Source organism: Mastigoproctus giganteus, chromosome 2, assembly GCF_048544385.1.
Source record: "Mastigoproctus giganteus isolate SK-2022 chromosome 2, ASM4854438v1, whole genome shotgun sequence".
Lineage (NCBI taxonomy): Eukaryota > Metazoa > Arthropoda > Arachnida > Uropygi > Thelyphonidae > Mastigoproctus > Mastigoproctus giganteus.
Window position 1 is genome coordinate 260,293,712 of NC_143576.1, and position 23,175 is coordinate 260,316,886.

The window sequence follows — 23,175 nt, forward strand, 5'->3', positions numbered from 1 at the left end:
ATATGGCACAACCTCAAATGATTCACAGACATCATGCAATCAAAATGTTAAAAATAATTAACAACAACAAATATAATAAAACTTACAATAAACATAATTTTATTATATGTATTCTTCGGCAAGCCATTTATTATATATATATATATATATATATATATATTGGAAACGACCACAGTCCACAGGTTGCCCACGCGTGCTAAATGATACAGATGCCTCCTAGGTAGTCCACTAGACTGAATCAAGAGGTTCAGTCCAGTGAACTAGTTTTTTTTTTTTTTTTTAAATGAAAACCCCAAGCACAAGAAGTATTAGAACCTATAGTACTTAGTACCGTGCATGGACCGAAGGTTGAGAAGATGAAAGTATATTCTTGTTGACATTAGAATAAAAACCATAAAAATTCCTCCCGTCATTGAAGGGATTCCAATTTCTGCATGCGGTGTGGGGAGGCCGGCGATTCTACCAACTGAGCTAACCACGATGGCTACTACAGATGTAATGAAAGAAATGCGATAAACTTCGTACACACAATAGACTTGAAATGAGAAGGAAGAAACGTTAGTTCTGGGAGTTTGAAGTTGGACAGTAAAACGATGTTGACTGGTTGCAGCACGTGTTCAGACTGCCTTTGAAAAGACAGAGAATTATAAAAGCCAATTCAGAACAGTGCACATAGAAATACCTATAGAAAAGGCATGCAGCAGAAACTGAATGTCCACGAGATGGAGAGACTCTGTTAGAAATTAGCATTAGCATTAGTAGAGGCATTTGATGCAAGAAAGCAAGCTTATGCGGCATCAGCCAAAAAAAAAAAAAAAAAACACCCACTTCCACTTCACCCCTCTGTTCATTCAAAATACCTGTCCAGCTGAGCCTTAAACTTATTTAGGCTATCAACCTACACCACAAGGGATGGCAGTCTATTCCACCAACCAACCACCCGCTGGCTAAAGGCAAATTTCCGCACGTCTATCCTACATCTGTCTTTCCTCAATTTGAATTTATGCCCTCTCAGGTGATTTTTCTGAGCTAGAGGAAGAATCCCATCAGCATTGAGCATGCTTAAACCATTCAAGGCTTTATTCACCTCTATCAGATCACCTCGCTGGTGCCTAGTCTCCAGACACTGTAATTTGCAAAACTTAAGCCTTTCTTCGTAAGAGCACCCCTTTGTTCCATTCACTAATCTTGTTGCCCTTCTCTGTACTCGTTCCAGCAGTTCTACATCCTTCTTGAAATGAGGCCTCCAGACCTGTATACAGTACTCTAGGTGTGGCCTGACCATTGCCTTATACAATGGAATAATCACCTCCTTATCCCTCTTATCCCTGCTGGAAAAACTCCTGTATATCATTGACAATACTCCATGAGCTACTCTTGCAGCCCGTCTGCACTGCTCAGAGAACTTCATATCTGCCTGCACAATCACCCCCAAGTCCCTTTCATTCTCTACCACTGTCAGTGTAGTACCACAGAGTTGATACGTTGCTCTGGGGTTGCTGTTTCCCATGTGTAGTACTTTACATTTGTCAATGTTAAACTTCATTTGCCACCTCTCAGCCCATCTGCTCAACCTTTCCAGATCCTGTTGCAGCAGCATAGTGTCAGTAGTGTCCTTGACAACCCTGCCAACCTTTGTATTATCTGCAAACTTGGACATTAAGCTTGATATACCATCATCAATATCATTTATAAATACAGAAAACAATAATGGACCCAACACTGAGCCCTGAGGGACTCCACTAATAACATTAGTCCACGATGAGCAGTGTCCATTGATTACCACTCTCTGTCTTCACCCCCTCAACCACCCCTTTATCCATAGCAGCAATTTGCCTCCAATGTCACACTGCTCCAATTTGTGTAGCAGTCTTCCATGTGCAACAGTATCAAAAGCCTTTCTAAGATCCAAGTATATAATATCAAAGTTATTCCCTGCATCCAGTTCTTTTGTGACTGCATCATAGTATCCAATCAAGTTGGTCAGGCAAGACTTCCCCTTAACAAAACCATGCTGTGTCTGAGCTATAACTGAAGTCTTGTCTAAATGATCCTGCAGTGCTTCTTTAACCAGTGCCTCCATTAATTTTCCTGGAACAGAAGTTAAGCTCACAGGTACTATAATTACTTGTGTCAGCCTTTGATCCTCCTTTGTGAATTGGGGTCACATTTGCACATTTCCAGTCTATGGGTACCTCCCCTGAGTCCAAGGAAGCTCTCATAATTATGGCTAAGGGTTTGCTTACTTGATTTGCTGCCTCCTTTAATATAACTGGATAGATCCCATCCACCCCGGGTGCCTTTCTTGTGTTTATCTTCAACAGTTTCTCCTCCACTTTACTCCCAGTTATTTCAAGATTCTGTAGCTTACTGCTAGAGTTGAATACACCTCTGGCATTCCCCTTGCTGAATAACTCCTCATGTGTGAATGTCGATGCAAAATATTCATTTAGTTTGTTAGCTACCTGAGCAGGATCATCAACAGTTGACCCATCAATATCAAGTGGACCAATCTGATTCATCCCCTTCCTTCTAGAGTTTACATAAGTAAAGAACTCTTTGCTGTTTTTCTTTGCATCCCTTGCCAAGGATTTCTCGTAATCTGCCTTCGCCTGCCTAACCTCCTTTGTAACTTGGTTGCATATCAACTTGTATCTATCATAGGCTTCTGTGTCGTGTTAATTTGTAAATATCCCATGCATTTTTCTTCTCTGCCATATGCCTCATTAGTTCATCTGACATCCATTTTGGCCTAAACCTTGAACAATATTTCTTAGTTGGTATGTAAAGCCTAGTAGCTTCCAAGATAAGTTCTTTGAATGCTTCCCATTTTGAATTTGCTGTTGGTAACATCATCAGTTGGTCCCACTGTATAGAATTTAAATACTGTCTCAGTCCATCGTAGTCGCCTTTACGGAAGCAATAACCCTTCCCTTTACCCCTAATGGTAGTTACCTCTTTCAGTAAATCCCACTTCAGCACACTGTGATCACTGCCACCTAGTGGTTCATTTATCTGCAGATTCTTAATGCATGAAGAATCACTGCTGATAATCAAATCAAGAGTATTACTCCCTCTAGTTGCCTCCCGAACATGCTGATGTAGAAAACAATCATCCAATAAATCCACAAAAGCCCTGCTAGTGTGTGATTAACCAGCCCCCAAATTCCAGTCAATATCTGGGAAATTAAAATCTCCCATTATAAGACTCTCTGATTTACTGGCCCACTCTATTTCCCTGTACAGTTCCTTATTATACTCATCAGAGTCATTAGGCCTATAGCACACTCCTACTCTCAATTTTGATCTCCCAATGCTTATGTCACACCAAACTGACTCAACACTGCACTGTCCAGCGATGTCGACTGGCTTCACTTCCTTGGTTTTTATGTGTTTCTTAACTAATAGCATAACCCCTCCCCCCTTCCTATCCTGTCTATCCTTTCTGTAGACGTTGTACTCCCCAAATTGCAGTTCTGCATCCCTTATATCTGTGTGACACCACGTCTCTGATATCCCAACAATATCTGCCTTTGATGTTTTGAGCAATACCTCAAATTCATCAAATTTATTTACTAAACTCCTAGCATTGGTGTACATGCAAGTATACCTGCACCTGTTTCTATTCTTAGCTACCCTAACACAACCCATGTGTTTACTTGTACCGCAATGGCTCCCAGCAGTCTCTGAAATACCATGCATCTTGTTTTTCAGGCTTCTGCTCATTCTAATAGAAGCAGTGCAAGAATCTCTTTCACCTCTGCCAGTGGCTACTGTCAATCTATTGGTCTTTGTCTCCCCCCAAGCTAGCAGTTTTGCGACCCACCTAACACTGCCTCGATAGCATCAGCAAATATTCTTGCACCCTTTCTATTTAAGTGTATCCCATCCCTGTAGAAGCAATCTCTCCTGTTAACAAGTACAGTCCAGGCTGAAAAAAATTCTACCCCTTGAGCCTTGCACAATCTTTCCAGGGCCGAATTGATCGACAAGGCTCTCATCATATACTCCTTCCTATCGTGGGAACAATATTCCATGGTAGGGCAGATTTGTACAGATTGAACAGCTGTTTGGAAGAAAAAGAAAATACATTTGTACAGATTGAACAGCTGTTTGGAAGAAAAAGAAAATACATTTGTACAGATTGAACAGCTGTTTGGAAGAAAAAGAAAAGTAAAGCCAAGAGTGAAAGAGACAACCCAGTTCTTAAGATGCAGAGGAAGCAATATTTTTATGTGCTTATGTCAAGAGAGATTAGAAGTCAGTGTAATCCCCAATGGAAATATATGATCTTGCCTACAAATCAGTGTCACAGAAGATAGGAATAGGAGCAGAAGAATCCTTTTTTGCAAGATATAAGACAAGACTGTTTATCTTTGCCCCAATGGAAATAAACATTTAAAAAAGTAAGTCATTAATTAAACTAACTGCCTCTTTTGAATGGAATACAGAAACCTGAGAGAGGATTTGGGAGCACTGCTCCAGATGTGGGAACAATATTCCATGGTAGGGCAGATTTGTACAGATTGAACAGCTGTTTGGAAGAAAAAGAAAATACATTTGTACAGATAGAACAGCTGTTTGGAAGAAAAAGAAAAGTAAAGCCAAGAGTGAAAGAGACAACCCAGTTTTTAAGATGCAGAGGAAGCAATATTTTTATGTGCTTATGTCAAGAGAGATTAGAAGTCAGTGTAATCCCCAATGGAAATATATGATCTTGCCTACAAATCAGTGTCACTGAAGATAGGAATAGGAGCAGAAGAATCCTTTTTTGCAAGATATAAGACAAGACTGTTTATCTTTGCCCCGATGGAGATAAACATTTAAAAAGCTGTTAGTAAATAATTGAGAAGTTGAAGCTGTTAGTGCAGGGCAGTTTTCTCAGCCTGCAGGGTGAAATGCAGTGTGCTATCATCGGCAAAACAATGAATAGTATTCTCAGTCAATGGAAGAAGGTTATTAATATAAAAGAGGGAAAGAGTGGTAGAAAGAACTGAACCTTAGGGAACATCTGCATTAGTAGAGAGGTTACAGAGAGCCATCCAGAAAACTGGATACCCAAATATAAAAAACAGTTGGCAGCCCATAAAATGAAAGCTTATTTAGAAGACCTTTATGATAAACACAATAAAATGACTTTGAAACATCAAGAGCAACTTCTTGAGCTTCACCAAACTTTTAAATTGAATTTGTCTACAAATGGGTAATATAAGCCAGTATAACATCAGTGGATTGATACTGACAGATCCATACTGGCGATCATTGATCAAATGGAAGATTTCCACAGTTTGGGTTTCCAGTTAATAGATTTCTCTGTTACTTCAGAAAGAGTACAAATGCAATCAGATGATAATTCGTCGTACTCTGGTTGAGGGGGAGAAGACAGAGAGTGGTAATCAATGGACACTGCTCATCGTGGACTAATGTTATTACTGGAGTTCCTCATGGTTCACTATTGGGTCCATTATTATTTTCTGTATTTATAAATGATATTGATGATGGTATATCAAGCTTAATGTCTAAGTTTGCAGATGATACAAAGGTTGGCAGGGTCGTTAAGGACACTACTGACGCTATGCTGCTGCAACAGGATCTGGAAAGGTTGAACAGATGGGCTGAGAGGTGGCAAATGAAGTTTAACATTGACAAATGTAAAGTACTACATATGGGAAACAGCAACCCCAGAGCAACGTATCAACTCTGTGGTACTACACTGACAGTGGTAGAGAATGAAAGGGACCTGGGGGTGGTTGTGCAGGCAGATGGGCTGCAAGAGTAGCTCATGGTGTATTGTCGATGATTAGCATTAGCATTAGTAGAGGCATATGATGCAAGAAAGCAAGCTTATTCAGCATCAGCAAAAAAAAAAAAAAAAAACCCTCTCCCATTTCACCCCTCCGTTCGTTCGAAATACCTGTCCAGTTGAGCTTTAAATTTGTTTAGGCTATCAACTTCAACAACAAGTGATGGAAGTCGGTTCCACCAACCAACCACCCGCTAACCAAAGGCAAATTTCCGCACATCTATCCGACATCCGTCCTTCCTCAATTTGAATTTATGCCCTCTGAGGTGATTATTCTGAGAAAGATGAAGAATCCCATTGGCATTGAGCATGCTCAAACCATTCAAAGCCTTATACACCTCTATCAGATCACCTCGCCGGTGCCTAGTCTCCAGACTCTGTAATTTGCAAAACTTAAGCCTTTCTTCGTAAGAGCAACCCTTTGTTCCATTTACTAATCTTGTTGCCCTTCTCTGTACCCGTTCCAGCAGCTCTACATCCTTCTTGAAATGAGGCCTCCAGACCTGTATACAGTACTCAAGATGTGGCCTAACCATTGCCTTATACAAGGGAATAATCACCTCCTTATCCCTGCTAGAAAAATTCCTGTATATCATTGACAAGACACCATGAGCTACTCTTGCAGCTCGTCTGCACTGCTCAGAGAACTTCATATCTGCATGCACAACCCCAGGTCCTTTTCATTCTCCACCACTGTCAGTGTAGTACCGCAGAGTTGATACATTGCTCTGGGGTTACTGTTACCCATATGTAGTACTTTACATTTGTCAATGTTAAACTTCATTTGCCACCTCTCAGCCCATCTGTTCAACCTTTCCAGATCCTGTTGCAGCAGCATAGCGTCAGTAGTGTCCTTAACGACCCTGCCAACCTTTGTATCATCTGCAAACTTAGACATTAAACTTGATATCCCATCATCAATATCATTCATAAACACCGAAAACAACCATGGACCCAACACTGAACCTTGAGGAACTCCACTAATAACATTAGTCCACGTTGAGCAGTGTCCATTGATTACCACTCTCTGTCTTCTGCCACTCAACCATCCTCTTATCCATAGCAGCAATTTGCCTCCAATGCCACACTGCTCCAATTTGTGCAGCAGTCTTCCATGTGCAACAGTATGAAAAGCCTTTCTAAGATCCAAATATATAATATCAAAGTTATTCCCTGCATCCAGTTCTTTTGTGACTACATCATAGTATCCAATCAAATTGGTCAGGCAAGACCTGCCCTTAACAAAACCATGCTGCGTCTGACCTATAACTGAATTCTTGTCTAGATGATCCTGCAGTGCTTCTTTAACCAGTGCCTCCATTAATTTACCTGGAACAGAAGTTAAACTAACAGGTCTATAATTACTTGTGTCAGCCTTTGATCCTCCTTTGTGAATTGGGGTTACATTTGCACATCTCCAGTCTATGGGTACCTCCCCTGAGTCCAAAGAAGCTCTCATAATTATGGCTAGGGGTTTGCATACTTCCTTTGCTGCCTCCTTTAATATAACTGGATAGATCCCATCCACCCCAGGTGCCTTTTTTATGTTTATCCTCAACAATCTCTCCTCCACTTTCCTCTCAGTTATTACAAAATCATCCAGCTCACTGCCAATGTTTACTTTACCTACATCATTCTCCTTCCTGAATAACTCCTCATGCGTGAATGTAGATGCAAAATACTCGTTTAGATTGTTAGCCACCTGAGCAGGATCCTCAACTGTTGAACCATCAATATCCAGTGGACCAATCTGATTCATCCCTTTCCTTCTCGAGTTCAAGTATGTAAAGAACTCCTTTCTGTTTTTCTTTGCATCCTTTGCCAAGGATTTTTCGTAGTCTGCCTTTGCCTGCCTAATCTCCTTTGTGACTTGGTTACAGACCAACTTATATGGTTACAGACCAACTTATATCTATCATAGGCTTCCATGTCACCCATTAATTTGTATGTATCCCATGCATTTTTCTTCTCTGCCACATGTCTCATTAGTCCATCTGACAACCATTTAGGCCTAAACCTTGAACAATATTTCTTAGTTGGTATGTAAAGCCTGGTAGCCACCAAGATTAGTTCCTTGAATGCTTCCCATTTTGAGTTTGCTGTTGGTAACATCATCAGTTGGTCCCACTGTATAGAATTTAAATACTGTCTCAGACCATCATAGTCGCCTTTACGAAAACAAAAACCCTTCCCTTTACCTCTGATGGTAGTTACCTCCTTGAGTAAATCCCACTTCAACACACTGTGATCACTGCCACCTAGTGGTTCATTTATCTGCAGGTTCTTAATGCATGAAGAATCACTACTGATAATCAGATCAAGAGTATTGCTCCCTCTTGTTGCCTCACGAACATGCTGATGTAGAAAACAATCATCCAATAAATCCACAAAAGCCTTGCTAGTGTGCGAGTGACCAACCCACAAATTCCAGTCAATATCTGAGAAATTAAAATCCCCCATTATAAGACTCTCTGATTTACTGGCCCACTCTATTTCCCTGTACAATATATTATTATACTCATCAGAGTCATTAGGCCTATAGCACACTCCTACTCTCAATTTTGATTTCCCTATGCTTATGTCACACCAAACTGACTCGACACTGCCCTGTCCATCGATGTTAACTGGCTTCACTTCCTTTGACTTTATGTGTTTCTTAATTAATAGCATAACCCCTCCTCCCCTCCTGTCCTGTCTATCCTTTCTATATACATTGTATTCCCCAAATTCCAGTTCCGCATTACTTATATCTGTGTGACACGACGTCTGCAGTGTTGCCATTTTAGCGGTTTTCCCGCTAGATTTAGCGGAATTGCTTCAGGTTTAGCGGATAAAAATATGAAATAGCGGATAGCGGATTTTTTAGCGGGAAGAGTATAAATGTTTAGCATTTTATGTATTTTGGCAATGTAACATTTATATTAAGAAATATTAAATTAATTGTTCAATTAATTATTTAATTAACAATAAAAATAATTCATAATTGAAATAGTAGGGATATCATATTTCATAGTTTTTTTTTTTATAAAGCGAAGAATCGGTTTTATATTATTCTGGATTTCCCTGAGGAGAACCCCAACAATTTTACGTAGTTACGCTCGCGGTCAAACGACCTGATCATTGGGTCATGGCTTTAAATTGTTGAATCAAATCTAAAAATGTGGAAAAAATTCTAATGACGCCTTTTTTTGAAACAGCGAAGGAATGGCATTGGATAATTTTTCTTCGTCGTATTTGTTTGGCTTCCGAGAAATGCGATCCGAATTACCGACATCTCTTTCAACGTTTCTAATAACCACAGAGCAATAAGTAATAAGAGTAATAAGTAATAATTATTTCTAATAACCACAGTGTAATAATATCTTAGTATAGTCAGTCCTCGTATAACACGATAGTTGTATTCCTAGAAACCCTCGTGCAATGCAAAATCGTGCGTTTAGTAAATCCACCAGCCGACAAAATCAATTCAAATATTTATACAGTGCCATAAACGATGGTGCAGATCCGAAAAAGATAGTGCATTCGTGTCAAACAAGGTGGTTATCCATTGAAGTTGCTATAACAAGAATTTTAGAACAGTATATTGAATTAAAAGCCCATTTTGAAATAATTCGTTTGACTGACAAATGTTATACTGCAGAACTTCTTTATTCAATGTTCAAAGATGAAAGTAATTTAGCGTATCTTTTATTTTAAAACCTATCTTATCTGAAGTACAAAGAGTAAACAAATCTTTTGAATCAAATACTGCCGATCCTACATTATTACTACATGATTTAAACATGCTATTGTCGATGATTGCCAATAAAATGTTTTTACCAAATACACATATTGAAAGGATAGAAGAGGACATTAATAATTATTTAGACCCTAAGCCATATTTAGGTTACCAATTTGAAAGAAAAATAAATGAATTAATAATGAATAAACTTATCACAACAACAACAGATGAAATGGCAATAACAGAGAGAGATGCCGTAATTTCTTGATTGATTTGTATCCACAATTAAAACAACGCCTTCCGGGCAACATAAAAGAATTAAAAAAATGTCTCAGTTAACAATATATTAAAGCAACAAAACGAACCACTGATAAATTTATTACAAAATTTAAAATTGTCTGAAGTAGAAATTGAAAAAATTGAGCAACAGTATATAAACATTACTCTCGTTAAATGGGAAAACATCTACAATACAATGAAGTTTTGGTCAGAAGTTTCGAAATATCGAGATGCAAGCGGTAAAAATCCATTTAAAGAAATTAGCGAATTTGCATTGGGTATTTTAATTTTGCCATTATCCAATGCAGATGTGGAAAGAATATTCAGCAACTTAAATCTAGTAAAAAACAAAACACGCAACAGAATGAGTGTTGGCACGGTTAATGCAATCTTATTAGTACGATACGGGCTCAAAAGAGTTGAAAAGTGTTGTAAAAATTATGTTTTACCTGAAGAAGTGCTTCGCAAAATAGGTACACAAGAAGCATATGATGAGGAGGTATTGAATTTCGAAATTAATTTAGATTTTTAGATATTGATTTTATATTAAAAACAGAAAAATAAATAACTATTTATATATACTATTTGTTTGTTTGTTTTTATTCACTACAAAGTACGAACAAATGAAAATTTAAAAAATTTGGCGGGTCAAGTGCTAAAAATAGCGGATTTTGAGTATGCGGCTAGCGGGAAATATTATTAAGAGTTGGCAACACTGGACGTCTGTGATATCCCAACAATATCTGCCTTTGATGTTTTGAGCAATACCTCAAATTCATCAAATTTATTTACCAAACTCCTAGCATTGGTGTACACGCAGGTATACATGCACCTGTTTCTATTCTTAGCTACCCTAACACAACCCATGTGTTTACTTGTAACGCAATGACTACCAGCAGTCTCTGAAATATCCTGCATCTTGTTTTTCAGACTTCTGCTCATTTGAATAGAAGCAGTGCAAGAATCACTTCCACCTCTGCCAGTGGCTACTGTTAATCTATTAGTCCTTGTATCCCCCCCAACTAGCAGTTTTCCGACCCACCTAACACTACCTCGACAGCATCAGCAAAAATTCTTGCACCCTTTCTATTTAAGTGTATCCCATCCCTGTAGAAGCAATCTCTCCTGTTAACAAGTACAGTCCAGGCTGAAAAAAATTCTACCCCTTGAGCCTTGCACAATCCCTCCAGGGCCGAATTGATCGACAAGGCTCTCATCATATACTCCCTCCTATCGTGTCTGGGCAGAATTGCAGACACTTTCAAGTTCAACCCTAATTCACGGCTTTTTTTCAACAGTGACCTGTACTTGCTAAGTAATTCCGCCGGTCTCCTACTCTTAATATCATTAGTGCCAACGTGTACAACTATATCACCTTTTGTGCCCTTAAAAGATGATATCCGCTCTACGACGTCATCAACCTTTGCCCCTGGCAGACATACCCTGGTCCTATTCCACCTATCCTTTTTACAAAGAATGTTCCCCGTTTCCCTGACAATAGAGTCACCAACAACTACTAGTTCCTGTGGGACTAGTAGTTGTAGTATGATATATATGAATTTTTCTAGCAGGGATAAGGAGGTGATTATTCCCTTGTATAAGGCAATGGTCAGGCCACACCTAGAGTACTGTATACAGGTCTGGAGGCCTCATTTCAAGAAGGATGTAGAGATGCTGGAACGAGTACAGAGAAGAGCAACAAGATTAGTGAATGGAACAAAGGGGTGCTCTTACGAAGAAAGGCTTAAGTTTTGCAAATTACAGTGTCTGGGGACTAGGCACCAGCGAGGTGATCTGATAGAGGTGTATAAAGCCTTGAATGGTTTGAGCATGCTCAATGCTGATGGGATTCTTCCTCTTGCTCAGAATAATCACCTGAGAGGGCATCAATTCAAATTGAGAAAAGACAGATGTAGGATAGATGTGAGGAAATTTGCCTTTAGCCAGTGGGTGGTTGGTTGGTGGAATAGACTTTCATCCCCTGTCGTGGAAGTGGTTATTTTTTTTTTTTGGCTGATGCCGCATAAGCTTGCTTTCTTGCATCAAATGCCTCTACTAATGCTAAATGCTAATGCTCAGGAACTGGCTGGATATGAGCAAATTTCCAAGCAGAAAGGAAACAACTGTGGCATAAGAAAATGAAAAAAAATGGACTAAGCTCAGGAGCACAGGTTTTGAGAAAAAAATGGAGAAATACCACCAGAAACTGGAATTTTCTTGGCATTAAGGCTGTTCAAAATTCTTCTGAAATCCTTTTGAAGACATCAAATGGAGCGTACTAAGAATGGTAGGAGTTGGTTTACTAAGATCATCAATACATGAGTTAGAAGAAAAGTACTAAGTCAGTTTTATGTTTGGCTGAAATGACAATGGGAAAATTCGGTTTTGACAGAGGTGGGAATAGAGATGGGAAAAAAGTTACAGCCAATAGCTTTGGCAAGAGACCAGAATGGTAGACTACAATTTGGAAAAAAAAAGCAAGTTTTCTACTCTTAGCCTGTTCAAAATCTAGTTTGGACTAATTAATAATTGCTTTACAGTTGTGGCAAGCTTTGGTTTAAGAAGAAAATGAACCTGGAGATTTCAATACATGCCTATTGTGATAAGCAACATTCTTATCCTGAACAGCCTTGGCACATTTATTGGAAAACCAAGGTTTAGATAAAGAATGAGATTTTAAGGTAGAGTGTGGCCGCCTCCGTAGCCAGGTGGGCAGGAGTAGCACACACTTCTTGATTAGACTGGGGTTCGAGCCCGTGACCACCAAATACGGAGGATGCAGAAAGGTCGGGGAATGACCACCGCATATCCCTGGTGCAATATGGCCTTAGTTGCTAATGCACCTAAAAACCAAGTAAACAAACAAACAAACAACAAACAAGGTGGAGTATGGAATAAAGGATTCCATCCCTGCATGAATAATTTCACTGACACAATCTGAGCAAATGCTGACATTAGAAGACTTGAAGTAATCTGACCAAAGAAAAGAAATCTTGCTGATTACACCATTTTGCTTTCTTGTAATGTCAAACAACATGAGGTTGGGAATAGCCACAAGTGAAAGGCTATACTGGAGAAGAGACCATCACCAAATTGTTATCCGAGGTTGCTAGAAGGCCACTTACCACGACCATGTATTTAGAGGGGTTGTTTGTGAGAAAAAGATCAAGTTGGCTGTGTGGTTAGCATTGTCTGTTATTCTGGCAGGTAAATGAACAACCTGTGTGAAGTGAATATTAATTGCAAATGCTTTAGCATCTCGACCAGCTGGTTCAGTGTGACTAGAAAAGTGAAGCCAGCTGGAGTTGTGAACATTAAAATTACCAAGGAAAATTATCTCACTGTTAGGACAGTTGGACTGTAGAAAGTCAAGTTAGAGGGAGGAAGTTAGAGTTCCAAGTGATTAGCAGAGTTGGGAGAAAGATAGATGCAACTGAAGAATTTGGCATTAGCAGAGGCATATGATGCAAGAAAGTAAGCCTATACAGCATCAGCCAAAAAAAAAAAAAAAAAAAAAACCCTTCCCAATTCACCCATTCATTTGCTCCAAAAGTTTGTCCAGTTCTTCCTTGAATTTATTTAAGCTATCAACTTCGACAATGACCAATGGAAATTTGTTTCATCAATCAACCAGTTGCTGAATGTAGTAGAGAGAGATTTTAAGTCAAAGATGATTGAAAAGAGGAGATTTCAAATTACTAAGTCTCTCATAGGGAATATCAGAGTAGATATGTGCAAAGTACCACCTTTGAAGGGTGGTACTTGTGCATATGTGGGATATAACAGACACAACTATCGCTCCTCTCATAACTGAGACGAGCAATAGTTGAATCAACTAATTCAACTATTGCTCTGGGTTTCTGCACTGACATCACTGAGACAAAATATATTTGAGAAATGAACAAGGAAGTGTTTGGGAGGTTTAAATCCTTTTCCAGATAAGTTTGTTCTATTAGTCTGTCTATTCATGATGTATTCAGTTGTTAGAAAATGTGGGGAGGACATGTATGAAGTTAATGAAATTTTTGGATACAGTTCAACATGACAAGAATATACCCAGCTGCTTGACAAAGTGGCTTCAACAATGCACCCTCCCACCCACTTACACACTAATCAAACTCTAGAGTAGAGGTGGTGAGATTATACACTAGTTTTTCCGGAAGCCTCCCAGAGAGTTCCAAATAAGTTCAATCCAGTGGACTATCTAGCGGCCGGCTGCAAACACTGTTTTGGGGCTGTACCCTTGAAATGTAAGGAAGTTGGATCTTGCCATTGGATCTCTCATAACCTCAAAAGACATCAATCATATTCAGTGTTCTCCCAGGCAGTGTGTCTATCAAATAGACACACTGCCTGGTTAATTTAACCTGATCACCCAGCTAAAATTTAAGCGATTCTTGCAGTACCATACGGTACTTCACTGATCTTGATCGACATTAATTAGAACATACAATGTGATCGAGGTCAATGCGACAGGAGCATATATTGTTAAATTATGCAATTAATTTTTGCTCTGGATCACTTAAGTCACATTTATAAATAACAGAAAATTTTATATTATTGCAAAGTATTACACTTCCCCATCCGGCTGGCAAAATTTTCTGGGGAGAACATTGATACTGCATGATGGAATTGGGAGGGGGGGTGCTGGAGGCTAAACATGGGTTCCATCATTTCAAGCATCCAATGACAAAGTGGTGGTATTGCACGGGATGATCAGAGTAATTTACCACGTAGTATTGCCTGGTAACACAGAGAAGCAGCATTCCTCCATGTAGTGCGGGCACCACACCTCAAACCCTGCTTACATTGGTTTGCACCTGGGTGGCCATATTTACTAGGTGCCGAAAGCAGAGGATTTGGATAATACAGAATGATCAGACTTAACTGAAATTCAGTCCACTTAACCCAAGTGTCACCTGAATATCATTCCTTCAGCGTTTTAGATACCCAGGTAACAAGCCCAGCCTGACATACCTAAGAGAATGTCTATGACAACCTCAAAGACCAATAAAAAATATTTATGATCAGCACTTAGGTTTATGATATCACATTTTTTGCCTCGCAGTTTATATGTGTATTTACTGCTGTTGTTTCGTACAGTTTGTATGGTTGTCAGTGTCATTACCTCATGAAAGAAAGTACTGTATCCCTACTCCTACTAATCTGACTGTTTTACAGTTAGAGCATTAACCCTTTTCTAATTCTTGATTTTAATATTTGTATGGATTTTCAGAAACATCATGAGTTTCATTTTTTTGATGATTTTCTCAGAGAAATAGTGGGTTGTCAAATTAAAGTACTTTATATTGATTGATTTTAATGTCTTCTTTCTGCCCACTTCTGCCTTTTTATGTATGCATTTCCACTTTGCATCAATAAACAACACTGAACAGCTACATTCTGTTTTAATTTGTTAATGTTATCAATAAAGTTGTGTCAAGAAATTGCTGTCCACTGAATTTCTAAATTTAAAAAATCACCAATGAACAATGGTTGGAGTTGTTGTGATGTGTTGAATACATATTGTTCTGCACACAAGGCCCCTGACTATATCAAATTACAGAAACGGTTTGGTCATATCTACTAATAACTACAGTAAAGTCAATCCTTGTGTATACTCTAGGGTAAGGAAAGAGCAGGGTATTTCAACATAAGTTTCCAACATTATTTTGTAACAATGGCATATCAGCTCGGCCTCAGAACCTTCTGCAATATAATTTAATTATTTTTTTGCAATTTTTTTCTTATATTCTTGTTCACCTCAACCCACCGCACGAACTCATAGCCCTGCTACAGTTGAACCATAGAACGATATGCCACTGCTTTATACCTAAAGTCGAACGTAAAATTATTCGCTGTCCCTTGGGGGACAACGAGTACGACAGAAAATTATAAATTCTGTATCATTATATACCTCAACCCCAACAGTCGATTCATTACAATGTGAAGTGGAGACTTAAAATTAATAAATGGAATGTAGGAGTAAATAATAACGAGTAACAACCTCGCACCATTCTTTGTAACATTGATTATGGAAAAAATAATCAATAATAATAGCGTTAAAAAGAAAAATTAACACCACAAACGGGATAGAACATCGACTCAACCACTAACCAAATCACGGTGAAAATTCCAAATACACTAAGAACTCTTTCTGCAATGTAAATGATATAAGCAAAAAATAAATAACTAAATAAAACCTAAATATAAATAAAAAATTATATTTTTTTACGAAATAAAATGTATATACTTACAGAAAAATACAAAAACGCGGGAAGTAAACAATAAAACAGACCCAAACACCCGAGCTTGGCGCCTCGTTGCAGTAGCGTCAATAGGTGGCGCCAATTCAAATTACAGTATACTTACTGTATTGCCTACAGGCTCCCACCTTAAGAGAATTTGAGTAGTTATAGCATAAAAGCTGACAATCAAAAAGTACCCTAAAGGAATTAAAAAGCAGGAAAAAAAAATAAAACAAAAAAACGAACACTTTTAATACAATATGGCAACGCTTTAGTAGAATACAATTCAATTAAGCAGAAAAAACTTCCCTTTGCTCACACAAAACTATCTCAGTTTACATAACGAATATCGTCTATTTTCATTCATTCCCAAATGATAGAGGTGTTGGGAAGCTAGGAGTTGTGTTTTGTTATTCCCCGCCGCCACATCCCCCCCCTCCCTTAATGCAGTTTATTTTAGTTACGGATAACTACCATACCGATCCACGTGTATTATCTCCATAAATTGCGTTGACCGGGCTGACTGTTTCGCAGGTTAAAAAACCGTTATCCAGGAGAGGCAAAAAAAAAACTTTCTATTCCCGCGTGACACTGACAAAATCGCCCAGAAAATGGAAAAAAAAAAGGGTTAAAAAAGTCTTCGCGTTACCGAAGGAATATGAGGAAGACAGTGGTTATAACCACCATGTCATCCTTTTACTAAGGATATATATATATATATATATATATATATATATATGTCTTGCCTCATTGTTCTTCTGTTTTTGGCACCCCGGGCAAATTCCCTACTAGCCCATGCCTTAATCTGGCACTGGAGATAAACATACAATACTTGAAAGATGGCAAAATCTTTATACTTACTTACTTATTCATTAATAACAATAATCTGTTTTCAGCTGTTGCCACCTTAGTGTTCTCGTTGTAGTAGGACTTCAAGAGCATTAGCGACTAAGGCCATATTGTCTGTAAATTACATGTGGTCTGAGGTTGATTTTCCGTTTGCTAGACGAAAAACCTGAGTTTCCAGGAGAAAAAACCATGCTGTCCTCACCTGAGAGCGACTAACTCAGCCACATTGTGGAGAAGGCCCTTAAAAATCCTCATGTCATCAATAAGACTCGAACTCTGGTCTTTTCCACCTGGTGTTGGAAGGACGGTGATCCTACCAATGGTGCTACCTGCGAGGGCACTTATACGCTGTAGTTCCAGTTTCTTTCCGGGTTTATAAGGAAAGACCCGTCTCTCGACCCTTCTCTCCATATTGCTCTTCACCTCTTCTTACCATCTGCTTCACGGCTTTCCTCTTGGTCTTTTACCCTCCATTTTCATTTCTAATGTCCTATTTGGCAGTCTGTTAATGACTAATGACTGTGTATTATACTCTATCTCTTCCCTAATCTTTCATCATACCTCTCAGAAACTTCATTTCATCTCTTGAAATTTGATGATTTTATATTGAACACATTTCTGGAATACATATGATAAACGAAAAAAAAACAGGAATATATTAACTGCAAAGTTAACAAATTAGAAAATAACAAATAATGATGGACTATCCCCCACCCTCCTCCAGTTGGAAGAGTTAACAATGCCATAGAACAGCTATCATTATGTAAGGGCACAAAAGATACTGTTGTGCACATTGGCCCTACAGATATTAGCATTAGTAGAAGCATATGATGCAAGAAAGCAAGCTTATGCTTATCAGCCAAAAAAAAAAAAAAACTTCCACTTCACCCCTCCGTTCATTCGAAATACCTGTCCAGCTGAGCCTTAAATTTATTTAGGCTATCAACTTCCACAACAAAGGATGGAAGTCTGTTCCACCAACCAACTACCCACTGGCTAAAGGCAAATTTCCGCACATCTATCCTACATGTCATTCCTCAATTTGAATTTATGCCCTCTCAGGTGATTATTCTGGGCAAGAGGCAGTATCCCATCAGCAGTGAGCATGCTCAAACCATTCAAGGCTTTATACACCTCGCCGGTGCCTAGTCTCCAGACACTGTAATTTGCAAAACTTAAGCCTTTCTTCGTAAGAGCAACCCTTTGTTCCATTCACTAATCTTGTTGCCCTTCTCTGTACTCGTTCCAACAGCTCTACATCTTTCTTAAAATGAGGCCTCCAGACCTGTATACAGTACTCAAGGTGTGGCCTGACCATTGCCTTATACAAGGGAATAATCATCTCCTTATCCCTGCTAAAAAAATTCCTGTATATCATTGACAAGACACCATGAGCTACTCTTGCAGCCCATCTTCACTGCTCAGAGAACTTCATATCTGCCTGCATAATTATCCCCAGGTCCTTTTCATTCTTAGGAGCAATGTGTACAGTATTAAGAAGAGGAGTTCAGGGAATTTACTTCGCAGGTATAGAAATTATGTTGAGAAAAATTCACAACTTATGATTAGATTTGAAAGTGCCTACAATTTTGTCTAGACACTTTAGGAGGGAGAGCCTTGTCAATCAATTTGGCTCTTGAGAGATTGTGCAGCGCTCATGGGGGAGAAGGTTTCGCAGAATGGTTAGTAGTTGAAAATAGATGAAACTGCCTTTACAGAGAAGCTTGAAAAGAAGAAGTGCAAGAAAATTTGCAGATGATATTGAAGCAGTATTAGGTGGATAGGAAAACTTACTTTGGGGATGGGGATACACAGACACATAACGACGGCCACAAGCAGAAATATAATTGATCATTTCATTTCTCTTACCCACTCACCGACGAGGGGCCTGAAATGACCATCAAGTGGTGGTGCCCACTGAGAATAAGTAACAACAGTCTCCTCTACTGGAGAAGCATTACTTATTCAAGGTAGAATGAGACGGGTACAACTCTTGAAGGAATTCACATTAATGATGTCACTCCACAACTTCGGTTGGTTTACTGTGATGCCAATGCACTAACTCAGATGACAGTAAATACTTCAATATTTATTACCTGTTAGGTACTGCAATGTCATAGATGATACAATTGGGAAGACTACCGCCCCTGAGTTAGTGACTGATTAGAGAATGCAAAAAAATTTGTCAGTTTTCCAATGATTTAAAGCTAGGAAGCTTGGTTTACATCAAAAACAGACCACTCTGCTTCATTATGATTTAGACCAGTTAAAAAAAGTTTGATGGTGGAATTTACTTAAAGATGTAGCTACCATCAAGGGAAACGGGAAGGGGCTTTTGCTTTCATAAAGGAGATTACAGAGATCTCACACAGTTTTTAAGTTCTATACCCGGGACCAACTGATGATGTTACCAACAACAAATACTAAATGGAAAGCATTCAGGAAAATAATCACAAAGCTATGAGGCATTTTGTACCAAAGAAGAAATACTGTTCAGGGCTTAGGCATAAATTTGTGTAAAAGTGAACTATTATGGCAGAGAAGAAAAATGCATGTGATACATATAAATTATCAGGTAATACAGAAGCCTATGGTAGATATAAAGTAGTCTGCAATCAAGTCACAAAGGAGGTTAGGCAAGCCAAGGCAGATTAAGAGAAGCCTCTGAGAAAGAATGCCAATTGGCCAACGGGTGGTTGATTGCTGGAACAAACTTCCATCTTTTGTTGTGGAAGCTGATAACTTGAATAAATTCAAGGAAGAACTAGACAGATTGTATGCAATAGAGTTCTTCTCCTTCTTCTAAACTGTTGGAGCGGATGAATAGGTGAAATGGGAGGTGTCTTTTTTTTTCCTGGCTAATTATTATTATTATTATTATTATTAACAGACACATGGTGCAAGGAAGCCTGAGGCTTATGCTGCACCAGCCAGAAAAAAAAAAAAAAAAAATTCCCCAAGTTACCAAGAAAGAGAAAAATTATGATATCTGGCTTAGGACCCTAGATGTGCAAAGCCCATACTCACCAGATTTGAGCCCCTGGAGTTTAATGCTGAATAAGCTTGCTTTCTTGAATCATTTGCCACTATTATTATTATTATTATTAATAGTCATATGATGCAAGGAAGCCTGAGGCTTATGCTGCACCAGATGAAAAAAAAAATTTCTGAATTACCCAGAGAGAGAAAGAGAGAGAATCACCAAGAAAAAGAAGAATGATGATATCCAGCTCAGGACCCTCGGTGTGCCAAGCCCATACTCACCAGATGTGAGTGCCTGGTGGTAAGAAAAGCAGCAAAGACTTCTTCACTTATATTAATAGTGGAAGTTGTTGAATCACATTAGTCCATTTAATGTCAACAGTTAACTGTTGAAGATCCTGTTCAGATTGCTGACAGGTTGAATTGGTATTTTTGGTTGAATAGGTATACATCAGGAATTCTTTAGTGAGGGGAATGTCACAATTTTATCAAACTCTAACAGAAAGATAAATGATTTTGTGATAACTGAGAGGAAAGTGAAAGCGACATTGTTGAAGTTAAACATAAAATAGGCACTTTGGGTGAATGGGAACTATCCAATTATATTAGGGAAGGCAACACATAAGGTAAGCAAACCCTTAGCCATAATTATAAGAGTATCTTTAGGTTTAGGGGAGGTTCCCATGGACTGGAGATGTGGGAATGTATCGCCAATTCCAAAAAGGACAAATAAATACAGACCTCTTAGCTTAACTTATGTTCCAGGGAAAACAATACAGTCAGAGGTTAATGAAGTAAGGAAGGACCACCTAGACAGGAGGGCAGTCACAGCATGGATTTGTTAAGGGAGATCTTGTCTAACCAATCTGATTGGAAACTATGATACAGTGACAAAGAACTGGATGCAAAAAATAATTTTGATATCGTATACTTGGATTTCAGGAAAGCTTTTGATACTGTTGCACATAAAAGTCTGCTGTACAAACTGGAGCAGTGTAGCATTAAGGGAAAGTTATAGCTATGAATAAAAGGGCAGTTTGAGTGGTTCAAGATAGAGTATTATTATAAATGAACACCGTTCTTCATGAAACAGAGGGTCCTGAGCTGGATATCAACATTCTTCTCTTTCTTGGTGATTCCCTTCTACTTCGGACTCTCTCAGGGTAACTCAGAAATTTTTTTTTTGGCTGGTGCAGCATAAGCCTCCGGCTTCCTTGCACCATATGGCTAATAATAATAATAATAATGTTATTAGTGCAGTCCCACAGTTCTGGACCCATTGTTGTTTTCCGGATTTATTAATGATACTGATGAAGGTATATCTGGCTTAATGTTTACTTATGCAGACAATATGAAGGTTGGCAGTTAACAGTAATGAATGTATGCTGCTGCAACAAGATCTAGAAAAATTAGGCAGATGCACTGAGAAATTTAAGTTTAACATTGACAGCTGCAAGGTGCTGCATATGGGAAGCTGTTGTTGTTGTTGTTTTTGGTTTTTAGGAGCATTAGCAACTAAGGCCATATTGCTCTGGGGATATGCGGTGGTCATTCCCTGACCTTTCCGCATCCTCTGTATTTGGTGGTCACGGGCTGGAACGCCAGTCTAATCAAGAAGCGTGTGCTATGCACTGCTGCTCCTGCCCACCTGGCTACTGAGGTACCAAAAAGGGGTGCAGTAATCCCAGATTAACATATCAACTGGGTGGTACTACACTCAGGGTAGTGGAAAATGAAAAGGATCTGGGAGTAATTGTACAGCCTGATATGAAATTATTTGAACAGTGCAGACAGGTTGCTGGACAGCTAATGGGATTTTGTCAATGATTTACAGGAATTCTTCTAGCAGGGATAAGGAAATAATTATGCCATTTTATAGGGGAATTGTCAGGCCACATCTTCAGTACTGCTTACAGGTCTGGAGGCTTCATTTTAGGAAGGATCAAATGTGTTGCCAATGCAGATATGCGAATGTATCCTCAATCATAAGGGGAGATCAAAAGTCACCTTTTGATCCCCATTTATGATTTGGGATACATTTGTACATCTGCAGTCCACTGGGACCTTCTCTGAATCTAAGCATGCTCTCAAAATTATGGCTAAGGGTTTTCTTACACCCTTTGTGGCCTCCTTTAATATAATTGCATGAGATGTCATTATTTTATTTTATTGAGTGAGCCTTTTTTTTTTTTTTAATTAATTAATATAGTTTCGCTTTGCAAAATTTTAAATTTATTCAGGTGTGATAGTTCTTTGTAAAGTAATAGAATTATGTGTATAATAAATACTGCCACCTAGGCATCTTGCCCAGGTGGCAATATTTATTATTTGTAGTGGTAGTAGAAACAAATGATGGAAGGAAGCAAGCTTATACAGCTTAGGCTAAAAAAAAAACTGCCACCTCATCTGCCCATCTCTTATAATATGTCTAATTCTTTCTTAAATTTATTGAAACTACCCACTTCCTCAACATCAGATGGTAGTTTGTTTCATCAATTAATTTCTCTTTGACTGAAAACAAGGTGCCTCCGTAGCCAGGTGGGCAGGAGCAGCAGTGCATAGCACACGCTCCTTGATTAGACCGGGGTTCGAGCCCTGACCACCACATACCGAGGATGCAGAAAGGTCAGGGAATGACCACCGCATATCCCCGGAGCAATATGACCTTACTTATTAATGCTCCTAAAAACCAAATAACAAACAAACAAGCTGAAAACAAAATTTCGACACATTGCTCATGCAGCCATCCTTTTCCAATTCAAGTTTTTTTGTTCCCATGTGTGCATTGTCCAAGAAAGAGAAGTAATACCGTCATCGAGTTTACTCAATGCATTTAAAGACTTAAACACATCAAGATTAGGCATCCTGACAGCTTGTTCCAGCAATCAACTGAACTGACTGACTAGGCACTTGCAGGTTACCTTGAAAGTGCCTAGTTTCCAAGCACTGCAATTTGCAGATGTCTTTTGCAGTAAGAGTACTTCTTTGTATCATTGCTTAATCTGTTTACTGTTCCCTGCACTCGTTCCAAGAGATCTACATCTTTCTGAAAATGAGGCTCCCAGACCCACATGCAGTAATCAAGATGTGGCCTATTTCCTTATACAATGGGATGGTCACTTCTTTGTCCCTGCTAGCAGGGACAAGGAGAGGTTCATGTAAGGTCATCTAAAATAAATATCCTTGCATTACACTTTTCATGGGAAAGGAAAAATTATAAAAAAGAGAGAACGCAAAGATAAAGCATGAAAAGTTCTCTCATAAAGCATGAAAGGATTCTCTCAGAAATGTGC

The 23,175-nt window shown here is 38.8% G+C and overlaps 1 long non-coding RNA gene across 1 annotated transcript in view; it reads right to left on the bottom strand.

Moving 5' to 3' along the window:
- Positions 1-16,147, bottom strand: part of LOC150090425 (uncharacterized) — a 96,193-nt gene extending 80,046 nt beyond the window's left edge. The window contains exon 1 of the long non-coding RNA XR_016546707.1: positions 16,061-16,147. This is a non-coding gene — a long non-coding RNA (uncharacterized LOC150090425). The remainder of the gene's footprint in view (positions 1-16,060) is intronic.
- Positions 16,148-23,175: the final 7,028 nt, after the last annotated feature.